The sequence below is a fragment of the Oncorhynchus masou genome, chromosome 10 (assembly GCF_036934945.1).
Source record: "Oncorhynchus masou masou isolate Uvic2021 chromosome 10, UVic_Omas_1.1, whole genome shotgun sequence".
Lineage (NCBI taxonomy): Eukaryota > Metazoa > Chordata > Actinopteri > Salmoniformes > Salmonidae > Oncorhynchus > Oncorhynchus masou.
This window is the reverse complement of record NC_088221.1, coordinates 3,715,453-3,731,276: the sequence shown is the minus strand read 5'-3', so window position 1 is coordinate 3,731,276 and position 15,824 is coordinate 3,715,453. Positions and strand designations below refer to the sequence as shown.

Sequence of the window (15,824 nt, the reverse complement as noted above, 5' to 3'; positions counted from 1 at the left end):
CTTGGTTGGGTCGTGTTTCGGAGGATGCATGGCTCTTGACCTTCGCCTCTCCTGAGTCTGTACGGTAGTTGCACTGATAGGACAAGACTATAACTACCAATTGGATATCATGAAAAAGGGGTCAAATTTGTTGAATAAAACATTGCGGAAAAATGTACTGTTCAGCTTTTAAAAAATATAGAATTCCTTCTTTGCGATACTTGATATGGTCCCTTCCTCCTGTCTTATTTTCTTTTCTTTGTACTCATAGGCATCGATACCTTGTTAATATGGGCCAATAAGTACAGTACACAGCATATAAAGAGGATGGGTGAAATGATGGTGAATCAGCCAGTTACCAGTATTTTACGAGGTTAGTCTAGAAGGCAGAGGATTATAGACCTGGCTTGGGAACTAAACTGTTGCAGGTTAAAACCTGACATGTGCAGACTGTCAACATATAAAGTGTAAATCTAGAGAAACATAATGAGGATGTATTCCAATCTGCTTTATTAAGGAGCTACAAATTGGCTTGCTGAGAATTTTTAAATAATATTAGGTAAAACTTAAATCTAACATTTTCTAAATGTTCTTGGAATGTTCTGAGGACCTTTAAGAGAAGGTCAAATGTATATTGCATGAGCATCAACGGAACATTATTTTAAACCTATAAACGCTATCCCTGCAAACAACAACAGTCGTTAGGACATCCCTGGGATGTCACGAAATGGTCGCCAGGAGGTTGAGTCATGGTTGGCCAGAGATTTTGTCTACTTCTCGGTTGGTTCTGGATATGACCCCGAGGATGCTTTTAGGAGGTTATTGGGACATTGTGTCATGGTCCCCTGGAGGGTTTGTCTAGTTTGTCCTGGGGACATCCCTGAGGACGTTTTTAGGACTTTCTTGAGATGTTCTGTCATGGTCCACTGAACGTTCTTGGGACGTTGTATCACGGTCCCCTGGTGTTCACTGACATATTTGACACACTTTGACATTCATGATTACATTGTGATATTTATTCATACAGTAATTATTATTTAACATGTCCTCAACTGGAATTTCAACCCACAACCTCTTGGTTTAAGGCATTCAAATCTTCCTGGGACCGTGTCTGTGTCAATGACTGATTTCACTTCAAAGTAAATCTCAGCTCTGTTAAAAATACACGGAATAAAAACTATTATATTTATCATAGTGATTCAGGAGTAACATTAAAACAGAATAATACAATGAAATTAAAATGGATGGCCCTCTCTTCAGCAAAATATATTTTACCTAAAACCTCCCTGATTGCTTGAAAAAACAACAACAAGTGACCTTCCCCTATACCCAAAATAATTGAAACTCAGTAGATAGCAGAGAACATGCCTAACGTTTACCCTAATTGCTTGAACAGACCAGAGTCTTAGATAGGCAGTTTGAGAAATTGTTATTCATCCTTTAAGCATTAAATGGCAATGCAGGAATGTTGATAGTGTACAGGGCTGTGTGCCAGAATGTTGTGGGTTCAGATACCACTGTGGATAAGAGTAGAGGTGGAAAGATCTCCTTTACAGTAAAAGCATTTCATGAATCAATCATTGTATTTGCAAGTCCAAGAAGAAATTTCCTTCTATAAACATTCCATGCAAATCTACGTCCTTTTACATATTAGAGGAATCTTTTTTTATACCACACAAATTACCGATATTGCAGGCTAAGAATTGATAGAAAGATAGGCCTATGTGTTCATCTTATCATCATTTCCCAATGCCAAATCAGTGTGGCTTGTTTACAACAAAACTATCCCCGTTTGCAAGTGATTCAATCTGAGATGACATTAGGAATCTGGTACTTTCAAAAGTTAGGCCTACCTTTCCGCTACAATGCATATGGGGATATCATTGTTTAGTTGATTTGACATTCAGATGCTGAGCTACAACCTTCTATAGCAGAGGAGACAAAAAAATAGACTTTCCTTGGGATGTAATCTAATTCTGTCACTATCAATTGATTAAGCTATTCACTTAATGTAAAATAGAAGATGTTTTAACCCAGACAGCTTTTAGGGAAACACTTGTGAAGGTTAAGCCATGGAAGAAGAGTAGCCAGCAGTTAAAGCTTAAATGTTTCCGCGTTGGTCAATCTACTCTGTCTGGGGTGGAAAGGTAGGCCTAACTTTTGAAAGTACCATGCTCAGATTCCTAATGACGTGATTCATTTCATGACTCTAGCTCACACGGGGATTGGGAAAAGGGAGCCGACCTTTCAAAGTTTGCATTTTCAATCGCCTGTTATAAACGGGGAAGTTCGAGTCCTGAATGCTGATTGGCTGACAGCCGTGGTATATCAAACCATATACCACGGGTATAACAAAACACGCATTTTTACTGCTCCAGTTACGTTAGTAACCAGTTTATAATAGCAATAAGGAATCTGGGGGGGCTGTGGTATATGGCCAATATACCACGGCTAAGGCCTATATCCAGGCACTCCTTGTTGCGTCGTGAATAAGAACAGCCCTTAGCCGTGGTATATAGTCTATATACCACACCCCATAGTGCCTTATTGCTTAATTATAGTGATACCATGTGGCCAATTGGCATGGTGTGGCATGAGAGGGGCCTTTGCCATGTTGCTAAATTACACAGTCCTGGGCCTTTTCATCTCACAGAGACTCACATTTATTCACCAAAATGGCAGAAAAGGGAACATAACAATAATAATAAGAATAATGAACAGGAACAACTTCGAACAGCTTCGCTGCTTGAAACCCTAATTAAATGTAAAGTCATCATAATCCCTGCCACATACACACACACCAGTTGATGGTGACTGTATTGGTTTTAGTGACAGGCTATGCTGCGGGGCTGTAGATGGATACTATTGGAGGTGATTGCAGCTCCGTGCGCGCGCCCGCACGCTCCATCGTCACAACACACACCGGAAAACAGCTGATGTCATTGAGAGAACGACACACTGCCACCGATAACCGGGAATATACACACTTATCGCGTAAGTGATTTAAACATTTATCTGATTTGATGCTTCATTACCTTGAAGCGATCGAATGAGAACGTGGAGGGTGTGAGTGTCGACGAAGGACTGCGTTGAATCTGTGTTTGCTTGTATCATCTCCAGGAAGTAAAACGGTGCATGCACAGGTTATGGCCAGTCCTTCCTTCCAAAACCGCATTTGTATTAGGTGCACATTATTATTCTTCACGTTTCGACAAGCGCTTTATTCGCTTCGAACAGAAACACATTACAACCGCTGAACATTACATATTGGATACAATATACCGTGATTTTGCATATTTTTTGTTGTTGATGTAGCTTGGTTCCTAGCAGTTTCCATAGTAACCTTGGTGAAGAAGCAGATGTCATTCGGTCAATGTCTGAGGATTTTCAGTCTCAATATAGGCATGCATTACCAAATGAAAAATCGGCAACAAAATCTCTGTAAAAGATTACATACCTGCTACGTTTGATGTAGCCAATGCCAGCCAGGTTGCACTTGCATTGAAGATAGATGCTGACACGGCTATTTTTGTGTATGTACATTTGATTGATATTATATTGTTTTATCAGTCACGGAAGGAAACCATACACTGGACATTCTTTATAATAGTGCCATGTTGTTTGAAATGCATGTTGGAAGCTGCTTTAAGACAGTGTGAAAATACAATTATTGTAGTCGCTAGGCCTCTGTTCTGCAAGTGTTATCTTCAATTCCTCATGTGTACGCACGCTATTAGCCATTGCCTTCAGAAGTTAATGGAATGCCATATCAAATGTATTGTAATGACCTGCCTAGATCATAAATGAACAATTGTCCAGACAGAGGCTTGAGTTTGAGAATTGACGGTTTATTAAACCAACTTTACACAGGCTACTGTTTGGGCCGTAGCACACGCCAAAAAGATGACAGATAACCCACAAGCCAATCGTGACCTTCTCTTGGGAAGCCCAGACGTAAGAGAGGGAGAATAAAGGCTGAACCTGGTCTTAACTTCCAATGCTCCACCCCCCTGCCCAACCCCCCTCCACGCCACTCCGCCAACCACCAGGATGCCCGGCATCAGAACATTCCAGGCATTCCCGTGATTGGCAGATAGCAGGTTGATTGACATGTCGGACCCCGCGAACACCGGGTACTGGTCAGTACAACACAACCACCTCCTAGCCTAACACATAACACACAGCTGTCTGTGCGGGTCGCTACACAGCCCCCCCACCACAAAGTCCCTCGTCCCCGAGGGAACAAACAAAGTCTCTGAAGCGACCCGGAGGTCTCCTTTGCCTGCGTGGCCGTGATGGTCGCAGAGTGCCCCTCTGGGAACCAGGGGATGAAGGCAGGGATATGGGGGACAAGGAAGCGGGAACGGGTAATACAGTCCGTGGCTCTGGGGAACCACGCGGTGACACAGGGGGGGAGACAGGGGGAGAGACAGGGGGAGTGGGCTGTCTGGAGCCTTGTCTGCGGCACCTGAGGGTGGGTGCCTGGAGAATGTCATTGCCAGAGAGGGGAATTGTGGGGGTTCCTGGGGTTTGGGGAAAAGAGGCCCCTCTGTATGGGGCTAACCTGTCCCGGTGCAGTGCCACCTTTCTCCCCCTGGGAGGAAGCTGCACCCGGTACACAACCTCCCCTACCCTCTCCAGGACACTGCAGGGTCCCACCCAGTGACTGTCCAACTTGGGGCATCTGCCTTTTTTCCTTAGGGGGCTGTAGACCCAGACCAGCTCCCCAGCCACAAAGTGCCTTCCCCGGGTGTGCACGTCATAGTTCCTTTTCTGCCCCACACCTGCATTCACCAGCTGCTCTCTGGCGAAGGTGTGGGCTGTCTCCAGGCGGTCCTGGAGTCTCCGGGCATACTCCGGGCCCGGAGGAACATGAGGGCTATCCAGGGGCCGACCAAACGCCATCTCCGCAGGGGTGCGGATCTCTCTCCCCAGCATGAGGAGGGCAGGCGTGCAGGAGGTGGAGTCTTGGACAGCGGAGCGGCATGCCATGAGGACCATAGGCAGGTGCTTGTCCCAGTCACGCTGGTGTTTGGAAGAGACGATGGCCAGCTGCTGTCCAAGCGTTTTGTTGAAGCGCTCCACAAGGCCATCACTTTGAGGATGGAGAGGAGTAGTGCGGGTCTTGTGCATACCCAGCCTCTCACACATGGTGGCGAACACACGGGACTCAAAGTTTCTGCCTTGGTCGCTGTGGATGGACTCTGCAGCTCCAAACCTGCTGAACATCCCCGCTGTCAGGGCGTCGACGATGGTCTCTGCCTCCTGGTCAGGCAGAGCATAGGCCTCGGGCCATTTTGTGAAATAGTCCATCGCCGTGAGCACCCAGCGGTTTCCACTGTCTGTGGTGGGGAACGGCCCAACTACATCCACTCCCACCCTCTCCATGGGAGCCCCCACTGGGAACTGTTGGAGCTGAGCATGAGAGCGGCCTGGGGGCCCTTTCTCGCTGTGCAGTTGTCACAGCGGCGACAAAAGTCCTCCACATCCCTCTTGTGCTGCCCCCAGTAGAAGCCCTGACGGAGACGGCGCAGTGTTTTTGTGACCCCAAAGTGTCCAGTCCCCACCCCCATGAGTACTCTGGAGCACAGCCTCCCGCAATGCTTTTGGGACCACCACCTGCCACCTCTCCTCTCCCGTAGCTGACTCCTTCCATGCCCGCTGTAGCACGCCATCAGCCAGCCGCAGTCTTTCAAACTTCGACCACAACCCTTTGGTCGCGAGTGAGAGCGCTGTCACCTCTTCCCATGGTGGCCTCACCTGCGCCTCTACCCACTGTAGCACTGGCTGTAGGTCTGTGTCCCGTCCCTGCTGCTGCCGCCATTCAGCCACGTCGACAGTCTGCAGCTCGCAGCAGACAGGCCCGCTCGCCCGACACACTGTGGCACAGACACCCTCCTCTGCCCGCAGCTCTCTCTCCCGTCCCTCTCTCCGTTCACAGTGGCGGCAGCCATCTGCAGTACAGGGCCGACGGGACATGGCGTTGGCGTTGGAGTGGCGTGCCCCTGCCCTGTGCACCACCGTGAAGTCATACGGCTGAAGCTCCTCCAACCAGCATGCCACCTGCCCCTCTGGCTCTCTGAAAGACATGAGCCACTGGAGAGCAGAGTGGTCAGTCCTTACAGTAAAGGGCAGACCACCTAGGTAGTACTTGAAGTGTTTGATGGAAGCCACAACAGCCAAGAGCTCCCGCCGGGTGACACAGTAGCGGCGCTCATGTTTGTCAAATGTTTTGCTGAAGTACGCCACCACTCTCTCCCCCTCTGGCCCCACCTGGGCCAGCACCCCACCCATGCCCACATTGCTCGCGTCTGTGTCCAGGATAAAGGGCAAGGTGAGGTCAGGGGGGGCAAGCACGGGGGCCCCGATCAGTGCACGTTTGAGGGTGTTGAACGCCTCCTCACACTCCACTGTCCAAGTGAAAGCCTTGTCCTTCGGCAGCAGGCGGTTCAGTGGAGCAGCAACGCTTGAGAAGTCCCGTACAAACCTCCTGTAGTACGAGGCCAGGCCCAGGAAGCTCTTCAGCTGACGCTGGTCGGTGGGGGTGGGCCAGTCTCTGACAGCCCCTACCTTGTCCTCCATGGTGCTGATCCCCTCCTTCCCCACTCGGTGGCCCAAGAAGGACACCTCTCTCCTCATGAAGTGGCACTTCTCGGGGTGGAGCTTCAGACCTGCGGCAGCCACCCTCTCCAGCACACGCCGTAGCGCCCCCAGGGCTGACTGGAAGGAGCTGCCATGGGCCAGGATGTCATCGAGGTATACCAGACACTGCTGTCGGGGGATGCCATCCAGCACCCTGTCCATCAAACGCTCAAAAGTAGCTGGAGCGTTGCACAGGCCAAAGCACAGGACCTTGAACTGCCAGTGTCCTCTGTTAGTGGAGAACGCAGTTTTGGCTCTGGCCTCTGGGGAGAGGGGCACCTGCCAGTAGCCACTGCGGAGGTCTAGTGAGGAGAACCAGGAGGACCCCCTAACCAGGTCCAGCGACTCATCGATACGTGGTATGGGGTATGAGTCCTTCCTGGTTACCTCATTCAGCCGCCTGTAGTCCGCACAGAACCTCAGCTTGCCCCCTTCTTCGGAACCATGACGACTGGCGCCGCCCAGGGGCTGTCTGAGGGCTCAATGAAGTCTGCCCGCTGCATCTCCAACACAGCCTTGTCTGCCGCCTCCTGGCGTGCCAGCGGGATACGGCGGGGACGCATCTTGATGGGTCGAGCATCACCTGTGTCGATCTCATGCTGCACCAGATGAGTCTGACCCACCTCTTCCTCACTCAACGCAAAGCTGTCTCTGAATTCAAACAGCAACTGCCACAACCGTTCCTGCTGCTCGGGGTCAAGACCAACACAGTTCCTCCCCCATATCTCCCTCACTGCAGACAGTGTCCTCTCCTCTCCCATCTGGGGTAGCTGGGCTGGGGGGTTGTGGCCCAGGCTCACAGAGGGCTGTGTCATGGAGGTAGCTGGGGGAATGTAACACACCGCCGTAGGTGACAGGGGGACTGGGGAAAAGTCACACACAGCTGTGGGGGAGGGGGCGCAGCCATGAGTCTCTGCTGCTTTAACTGTTGGAGTAAAGGGTTTGTTGGGTTGAGTGAATGTGACATTAGGGGGAGCCATGGTGACTTCCGTCCCTCCCTGGAAGCTCAGTGCGCCCCTATTTAGGTCTAACTGGCAGCCTGTGCTCCTAAGAAAGTCCAACCCCAGGATACAAGGGTCCTGCACAGCCGCCACCCACACAGGATGACGCACAGTCCTGCCCCCTACTGTCAGAGTCATTATTCCCTTCCCTTTCATGGGTGCCAGCTCACCTGTGACTGTGCGGAGCTGCACAGTTGTAGGCTCACACTGAGTCCAACCTGGCACAATATCTGGCCTCACCAGGGTTACTGTGGACCCAGTGTCCACCAGGGCGGAGCAGGGCACCCCCTCCACAGTGACAGGGACATGACAGAAGTCCCCAACACAGGTCCGGCCCACCACAACAACAGGCTCCATCCGCTTGCCCTCGTCTGCTTCTGGGGGAAGTGGAGCCTTGCTTCCCCGTCTGTGCCGGTGGGCTCCTCCTGAAGATGATGGTGGTTGGGATAGAAAGCCAGGGGTCCGCACTACCCGGTCTATGCGGACACCGAGCCGTTTCCCTGAGCTCTGGGGGACATGGGGCAATCTCGGCGCAGATGGCCTGGCTGGCCACAACCCCAGCAGACCCTGGGACCAGGGCTTGTGTTTCGTGCCGCCTGTAGCGACACAGCCCGAATGAGTTTTGTCATTTCGGCCACCCAAGCAGGCTTTTCCGGCTCCGGGCTGCTCTGCCCCCCAGCTCGCACAGGGGGTGTGTCTCCCTGCACCCCCACCAAAGCCCCAGCTGAAGCCCCAGCACACACCAGCTCCCTCTCCAAAGCCATCTCCAAGGCTGTCTGCAATGACTCAGGATGAGCCAGCTGGGTCTGTATGCGCAGCTCCGTAGGAGAGAGCGCCCGTATGAACTGGTCCCGTGCTAGCTCGCTCTGCACGGAGGGGGGCATGTGAGCATATGCCCGCCGAGAGAGGCTCTCAATGTCATTAGCTAGCACCCGTAGAGGCTCTCCAGGCTGCCTGCGTCTATTACTCAGTTCGGAGCGCAGTAGCCCGGGCTGTACACACTGTCCATAGCGCCTCCTCAGTGCTCCCACTAAAGCACCATAATCATGCCTGTCCTCGGGGCTAATCAATATCAAACAGGCCAGAGTTTCATCCGTGAGGCATAAAGCCAACTGCAGTGCCCTTTCTTCATCCGACCACCCCCTAAAATGAGCTAACAGTTCAAACTGAGCATGAAAAGCTTCCCAATCCGCATTACCGGAATACTTCGGGGTCTTAACAGATATGGACGCAGCCGGGAACTGGGCGCCGCCATGTTTGTTTACATCCTGAGCCCCAGACTCCTCGTCACGCCGCGTCGACGTCGCCACTTCGGTCCGCCCACCAGAATCCGCGCGAAATACAGTCGACGAAGCACTCATGCCCGCTTCAGCCGCCATCGCTCTAACGTCCTCCCTCAAGCGGCCTCGCGCTCCGACGCCCTGGCGATCTCCTCAGACAGAACCCCGGACGTCCATTCACACGCACCTCCTTGGCCATAATCGTCCCCTACCTCCACCTTCACTTTCGGATTCCCTCGACGCATTTTCAATCCCCGTTCTCACCTACGGTAGCTAGCCACATAAGTCAGCTAGCTAGCTGGCTAACTTGTAACAACGTTTTTACTTCTGACACCAATGTAATGACCTGCCTAGATCATAAATGAACAATTGTCCAGACAGAGGCTTGAGTTTGCGAATTGACGGTTTATTAAACCAACTTTACAAAGGCTACTGTTTGGGCCGTAGCACACGCCAAAAAGATGACAGATAACCCACAAGCCAATCGTGACCTTCTCTTGGGAAGCCCAGACGTAAGAGAGGGAGAATAAAGGCTGAACCTGGTCTTAACTTCCAATGCTCCACCCCCCTGCCCAACCCCCCCTCCACGCCACTCCAACCGCCAGGATGCCCGGCATCAGAACATTCCAGGCATTCCCGTGATTGGCAGATAGCAGGTTGATTGACATGTCGGACCCCGCGAACACCGGGTACTGGTCAGTACAACACAACCACCTCCTAGCCTAACACATAACACACAGCTGTCTGTGCGGGTCGCTACAGTATACTTTCCTTGCATGTTTGTTTGAAGTGTTTTTTTTTTGTTTGTCTCAGTCTTAATTGGCTGATTTTGATTGCACAACTTTTTCTATTGCACCACTGCAGATCTTGTGGTTTGAATCGCTTTTGTCATTTTCCAATGAATGAAATAGGTCCTTGATGCAAGTCAGTCACATCAAAAACTTTATTGGACAATGGATTTAATTGATTGGGAACACTTTACTTTAGGTTGTCTTCAGTTATTCTACTTTCAGCCAAACAGTCTGTCTCTCCCAGTGCATGAAAGCTCTAAGCATGGGCATGCATAGCCCAATATTGGACTAAAGGAGCGTAACGTCACTCCTTAGTCCAAGGACCTTACATGCTCTGTTTAAAGGGCGAATTGGCACTGGAAGCCAAAACAGCCAAATACTCCATCTAAACGTGAATCGATTCACAATTGTGGTACGGTTCTAGAAACAGAAATCCCTCTACTTTCATATCACATCAAAATAATTTCACAAATGCAAAATACACACTTACTGTGCACTATTTTAACACAGTTGCAGCTGACAGTATTTTTTTTGTGACAACACTTCAGTGGCGTCTGTCTTCTGTTTACACACAGGTGTTCGGAGACACAGATAGAGTGACTACCTGTGCTAATTAGCTGTCTTTCGTTTGTTTTCTGTAAACAACCGCCATTACATGGAAATATGGCCGTGTGGAAACCGTAACCCTATAAAGGTGTGTATCAATTTAGCCTTTCGAATTGTTTTTATTATTTGGGAAGATAAGGTCCTTATGCTTCCAAAATCGTACCGCAAGTGACGCATGTTAATGTTCTGACCGAGCATTGCATGACGTTGTCATACCAGGCGATGATACAGTCCAACAGGATGCCCTCAATTGTGTATCTGTTAAAAATTGTGAGGGTTTTAGGTGCCAAGCCAAATTTCGCTGTTGCGCCTTCTTCACCACACTGTCTTTGTGGGTGGACCATTTCAGTTTCTCAGTGATATGTACGCAGAGGAACTTAAACCTTTCCACCTTCTCCACTGCATTCCCTTCGATGTGGATAGGGGGCTGCTCCCTTTTCTGTTTTCCACGCTCATCTCCTTTGTTTTGTAGGATGTTGAGTGAGAGGTTATTAGTCTCGTCATTGTTGGTAATCAAGCCTACTACTGTTGTGTCATCTGCAAACTTGATGATTGAGTTGGAGGCGTGCTGGCCACGCAGTCATGGGTGAACATGGAGGATAGGAGGGGGCTGAGCACACACCCTTGTAGGGCCCCAGTGTTGAGGATCAGCGAAGTGGAGGTGTTGTTTCTTACCTTCACCACCTCTAGGTCGGCCCGTCGGGAAGTCCAGTACCCAGTTGCACAGGGTGGGGTTCACACCCAGGGCCTCGAGCTTAATGATGAGCTTGGAGGGAACTATGGTGTTGAATGCTGAGCTATAGTCAATGAACAGCATTCTTATATAGGTATTTCTCTTGTCCAGGTGGGATAGTGCAGTGTGCAGTCACGATGGCGATTGCGTCGTCTGTGGATCTATTGGGGTGCTGCAGGGCGATAGTAATTTAGTTCAGTTACCAATGCTTTATTGGGTACAGGAGCAATGATGGCCATCTTAAAGCATGTGGGAAGACATTAACAAAGTCTTACATGTCTCCCAAAACATTGTCAGAATTGGATCTTGATTAGAAAAAGCCAAAAATGTATGTATCAACAATGCCTAAATTTTGCTATAAGCACACCACTATAGATGGCACTTAAACTATTTCAAGCAGAAACTCAAAACAAGTGTATAGTTTTAAGTAAGTATACCACCCTGCATCCCACTGTTGGCTTGCTTTTGAAGCTAAGCAGGGTTGGTCCTGGTCGGTCCCTGGATGGGAGACCAGATGCTGCTGGAAGTGGTGTTGGAGGGCCAGTATGAGGGTCTAAAAAAATATTCCAATGCCCCAGGGCAGTGATTGGGGACATTGCCCTGGCTGATAAAACAATATAATATCAATCAAATGTACATACACAAAAATAACTGTGTTAGCATCAATCTTCAATGCAAGTGCAACCTGGCTGGCATTGGTTACATCAAATGTAGCAGATATTTAATCTATTACAGAGATTAGTTTGCCGATTTTTCATTTGGTAATCCATGCCCATATTGAGACTGAAAATCCTCAGACATTGACCGAATGACATCTGCTTCTTCACCAAGGTTACTATGAAAACTGATAGGAACCAAGCTACATAATAATAGCATGCAAAATGACGGTGTATTATATCCAATATGTAATGTTCTGTTTCTGTTCAAAGCAAATACAGCGCTTGTCAAACACGAAGAGGAATAATGTCCTCCTAATAAAAAGGGAGGTTTGGAATCAAGGCCATAACCTGTGCATGCACCATTTTACTTCCAAGAAATGTAAACGAGTGGATCAGAAAATTGAGAACTTGAGAAATTGCAACTAATCAGTGGAGACTCAGTTGGTAGAGCATGGCGCTTGCAATGCCAGGGTTGATTACCATGGGGTCCAGTATGGGAAAAAAATTAATAAATAAGTCGCTCTGGAGAAGAGTTGAAAGGATCATCCTCAGTGGATTTTATTATAAATAGTGAAACATTAAAGTTATCCTTTTATGATAAAACTATACTAAATATATTCACGTCACCAAATAATGGATTAAATCACACTGTTTTGCAATGAAGGTCTACAGTAGGCTCAGCAGCACTCTGTAGAGCAGCACCATAGTGTAGCCGGAGGACAGCTAGCTTCTGTCCTCCTCTGGGTACATTGACTTCAACACAAAACCTACGAGGCTCATGGTTCTCACCCCCTTCCATAGACTTACACAGTAATTATGATAAAATTCAGAGGACACCCTCCAACCTATTAGAGCTCTTGAAGCATGAACTGATATGTTGTCCACCCAATCAAATGATCAGAGAATGAATCTAGTACTGAAAGCTACAGCTAGCTAGCACTGCAGTGTATAAAATGTGAGTAGTTGACTCAAAGAAAAAGACAACAATTGAATAGTTTTGAACAAAATTTCTTCCAAAATTAAGGAGTAGAGAGAGGGAGCTATATTTGGTTGTATTTAAAAAAAAAACTTTCACATAGCTAGCAAAAGAAGCTAGCTGGTTTAGCCCAATCAAACACCTGTCTCAAAAAGAGAGGGATGCTATGTTAGCTAGCTGGCTATGGTTATCAAACACTGGAACTCGTCCAAGTCAAGGTAAGCTTTTGGGTTTATGAATTTATTGCCACCTGGGCACACTGGTGTAACTGCTAAACTGCTTTCTGACTGTTGACTGTGCTGCATGACTGTAGCGGGTTTACTAACGCTTAAGTTCCAGTATCTACTAAATGTTGACTATAATGTGACAACGGTATAGGCTGAGTGTAGCGGTTAGTGGTTATGATATGAAGGTTTGAATTGGAAAGTTTTTTTGTGCCTGGTCACAAACCGCTGATGTGTTGTGCACTGAAGTCACAGGCGAAGGTAAAACGTGAGAGGAGGAGAGCGCATCGATTGTTGCGAGACGGAATTCTATATACAACGAGCACAGTGATTATGTTTTGTATGTGGCTGCTATGAAAGTGAACTGTGTGTGTGGGTGTTCAGGGGTTTATTGATTCTGGTGAAACTGTTGGACTAATGATTACATCCTAGATCAGCTATATGCAGACAAGCGTGTGCAAGGTGGTATTGAATGTTTCACTGTCTGTCACCTTGATTACTCAAAATTCTCTCAGTACTTTGTAAACTTTCATTTACAGGCTAGGTTATAGCACCCACATGATGGGTACAGGGAAAATGATATGTAGTAGCCTAAACTTATCAATGTTACATTGAGCTGGGTAAATGGAATATGAATGACAGTCATCCAATATGCTGTAATAGAAATAAGGCCATGCTTATCATTTTTTAAATAATTCTCCCTCATCTTTAATATTAATATTATATTATTCAATTTGAATGCCTTTTAGATCGTTAGACTGATAAGCTTTACACGGACCAGTCACAAACCGCAAATGCAGTAGAGCACAGTACAGACATGGCCAAAAGTCTTGAGAATGACACAAATATTAATTTCCACAAAGTTTGCTGCTTCAGTCTCTTTAGATATTTTTTGTCAGTTGTTACTATGGAATACTGAAGTATAATTACAAGCATTTCACAAGTGTTAAAGGCTTTTATTGACAATTCCATGAAGTTGATGCAATTTGCATATTTGCAGTGTTGACCCTTCTTTTTCAAGACGTCTGCAATCCACCCTGGCATGCTGTCAATTAACTTCTGGGCCACATCCTGACTGATGGCAGCCCATTCTTGCATAATCAATGCTTGGAGTTTGTCAGAATTTGTGGGTTTTTGTTTGTCCACCCGCCTTTTGACAATTGACCATACGTTCTCAATGGGATTAAGGTCTGGGGAGTTTCCTGGCCATGGACCCAAAATATTGATGTTTTATTTCACGAGCCACTTAGTTATCACTTTTGCCTTATGGCAAGGTGCTCCATCATGCTGGAAAAGGCATTGTTCGTCACCAAACTGTTCCTGGATGGTTGGGAGAAGTTGCTCTCGGAGGACATCGTGGTACCATTCTTTATTCATGGCTGTGTTCTTAGGCAAGATTGTGTGTGAGCCCAGTCCCTTGGCTGAGAAGCAACCCCACACATGAATGGTTTCAGGATGCTTTACTGTTGGCATGACACAGGATTGATGGTAGCGCTCACCTTGTCTTCTCCGGACAAGCTTTTTTCCGGATGTCCCAAACAATCAGAAAGGGGATTCATCAGAGAAAATAACTTTACCCTAGTCCTCAGCAGTCCAATCCCTGTACCTTTTGCAGAATATCAGTCTATCCCTGATGTTTTTCCTCGAGAGAAGTGGCTTCTTTGCTGCCCTTCTTGACACCAGGCCATCCTCCAAAAGTCTTCGTCTCACTGTACGTGCAGATGCACTCACATCTGTCTGCTGCCATTCCTGAGCAAGCTCTGTACTGGTGGTGTCCCGATCCCGCAGCTGAATCAACTTGAAGAGATGGTCCAGGTGCTTGCTGGACTTTCTTGGGCGCCCTGAAGCCTTCTTCACAAGAATTGAACCGCTCTCCTTGAAGTTCTTGATGATCTGATAAATGGTTGATTTAGGTGCAATCTTACTGGCAGCAATATCCTTGCCTGTGAAGCCCTTTTTGTGCAAAGCTATGATGACGGCATGTGTGTCCTTGCAGGTAACCATAGTTGACAGAGGAAGAACAATGATTCCAAGCACCACCCTCCTTTTGAAACTTCCAGTCTGTTATTTGTTCTCGATCAGCATGACAGAGTGATCTCCAGCCTTGTCCTCGTCAACACTCACACCTGTGTTAACGAGAGAATCACTGACATGATGTCAGCTGGTCCTTTTGTGGCAGGGCTGAAATGCAGTGGAAATGTTTTTTGGGGATTCAGTTCATTTACATGGCAAAGAGGGACTTTGCAATTAATTTCAATTCATCTGATCACTATTCATAACATTCTGGAGTATATGCAAATTGCCATCATACAAACTGAGGCAGCAGACTGAAAATTAATATTTGTGTCATTCTCAAAACTTTTGGCCACAACTGTACAGTAAAGCACGCACCAATTCTATTTCTATGTGCACAAGCACTGTTAATGAAACAGACTGTTCACACTCATCTTGTTGGTGGAGAGAATTTTGTAGGTTTAAAGATCATTTTCTTGATATTTTCTACATTTCGTCCATGTCTAATGTGTAATCATGTGATATTTGAGTGACAAAAAAATGACAACAATATCTATGGGCTAAAAATCATCAATAAAAATACTGCTCTACTGATCCTCTCCTGTACGGTATTGCGCTGTACTGTGATGTCCAAACTTGTGAAAAATAGACGTCTATGATTGGTGCAGATTTGGTCTGGTCTGGACCAACCTTGTTTGGGGGCGGAGTTCATTAGAATTATAGACTGTGTGTAGAATAATACCCAAACATGCAAAGGAGGATATGACATTTTTATACCTACGTGTACCTACTCAGGATGCATCACGATGAAGAGAATGACATCGATAATTATGCATTTCTGTATAGTACAGATCGAGGACCCATGATGTCATTCTGTTACCATCATTTTATTACCAGGTGTTGATCCACTTCACTTACTG

General features: G+C 47.4%; 1 protein-coding gene across 1 annotated transcript in view; it reads left to right on the top strand.

Annotated features, from left to right (window-relative positions):
- The first annotated feature begins 2,870 nt into the window (after positions 1-2,870).
- nalcn (sodium leak channel, non-selective) overlaps positions 2,871-15,824 on the top strand; it is a 271,182-nt gene continuing 258,228 nt past the window's right edge. The window contains exon 1 of the mRNA XM_064975662.1: positions 2,871-2,973. The gene's annotated coding sequence lies outside the window, so the exon portion shown is untranslated. The remainder of the gene's footprint in view (positions 2,974-15,824) is intronic.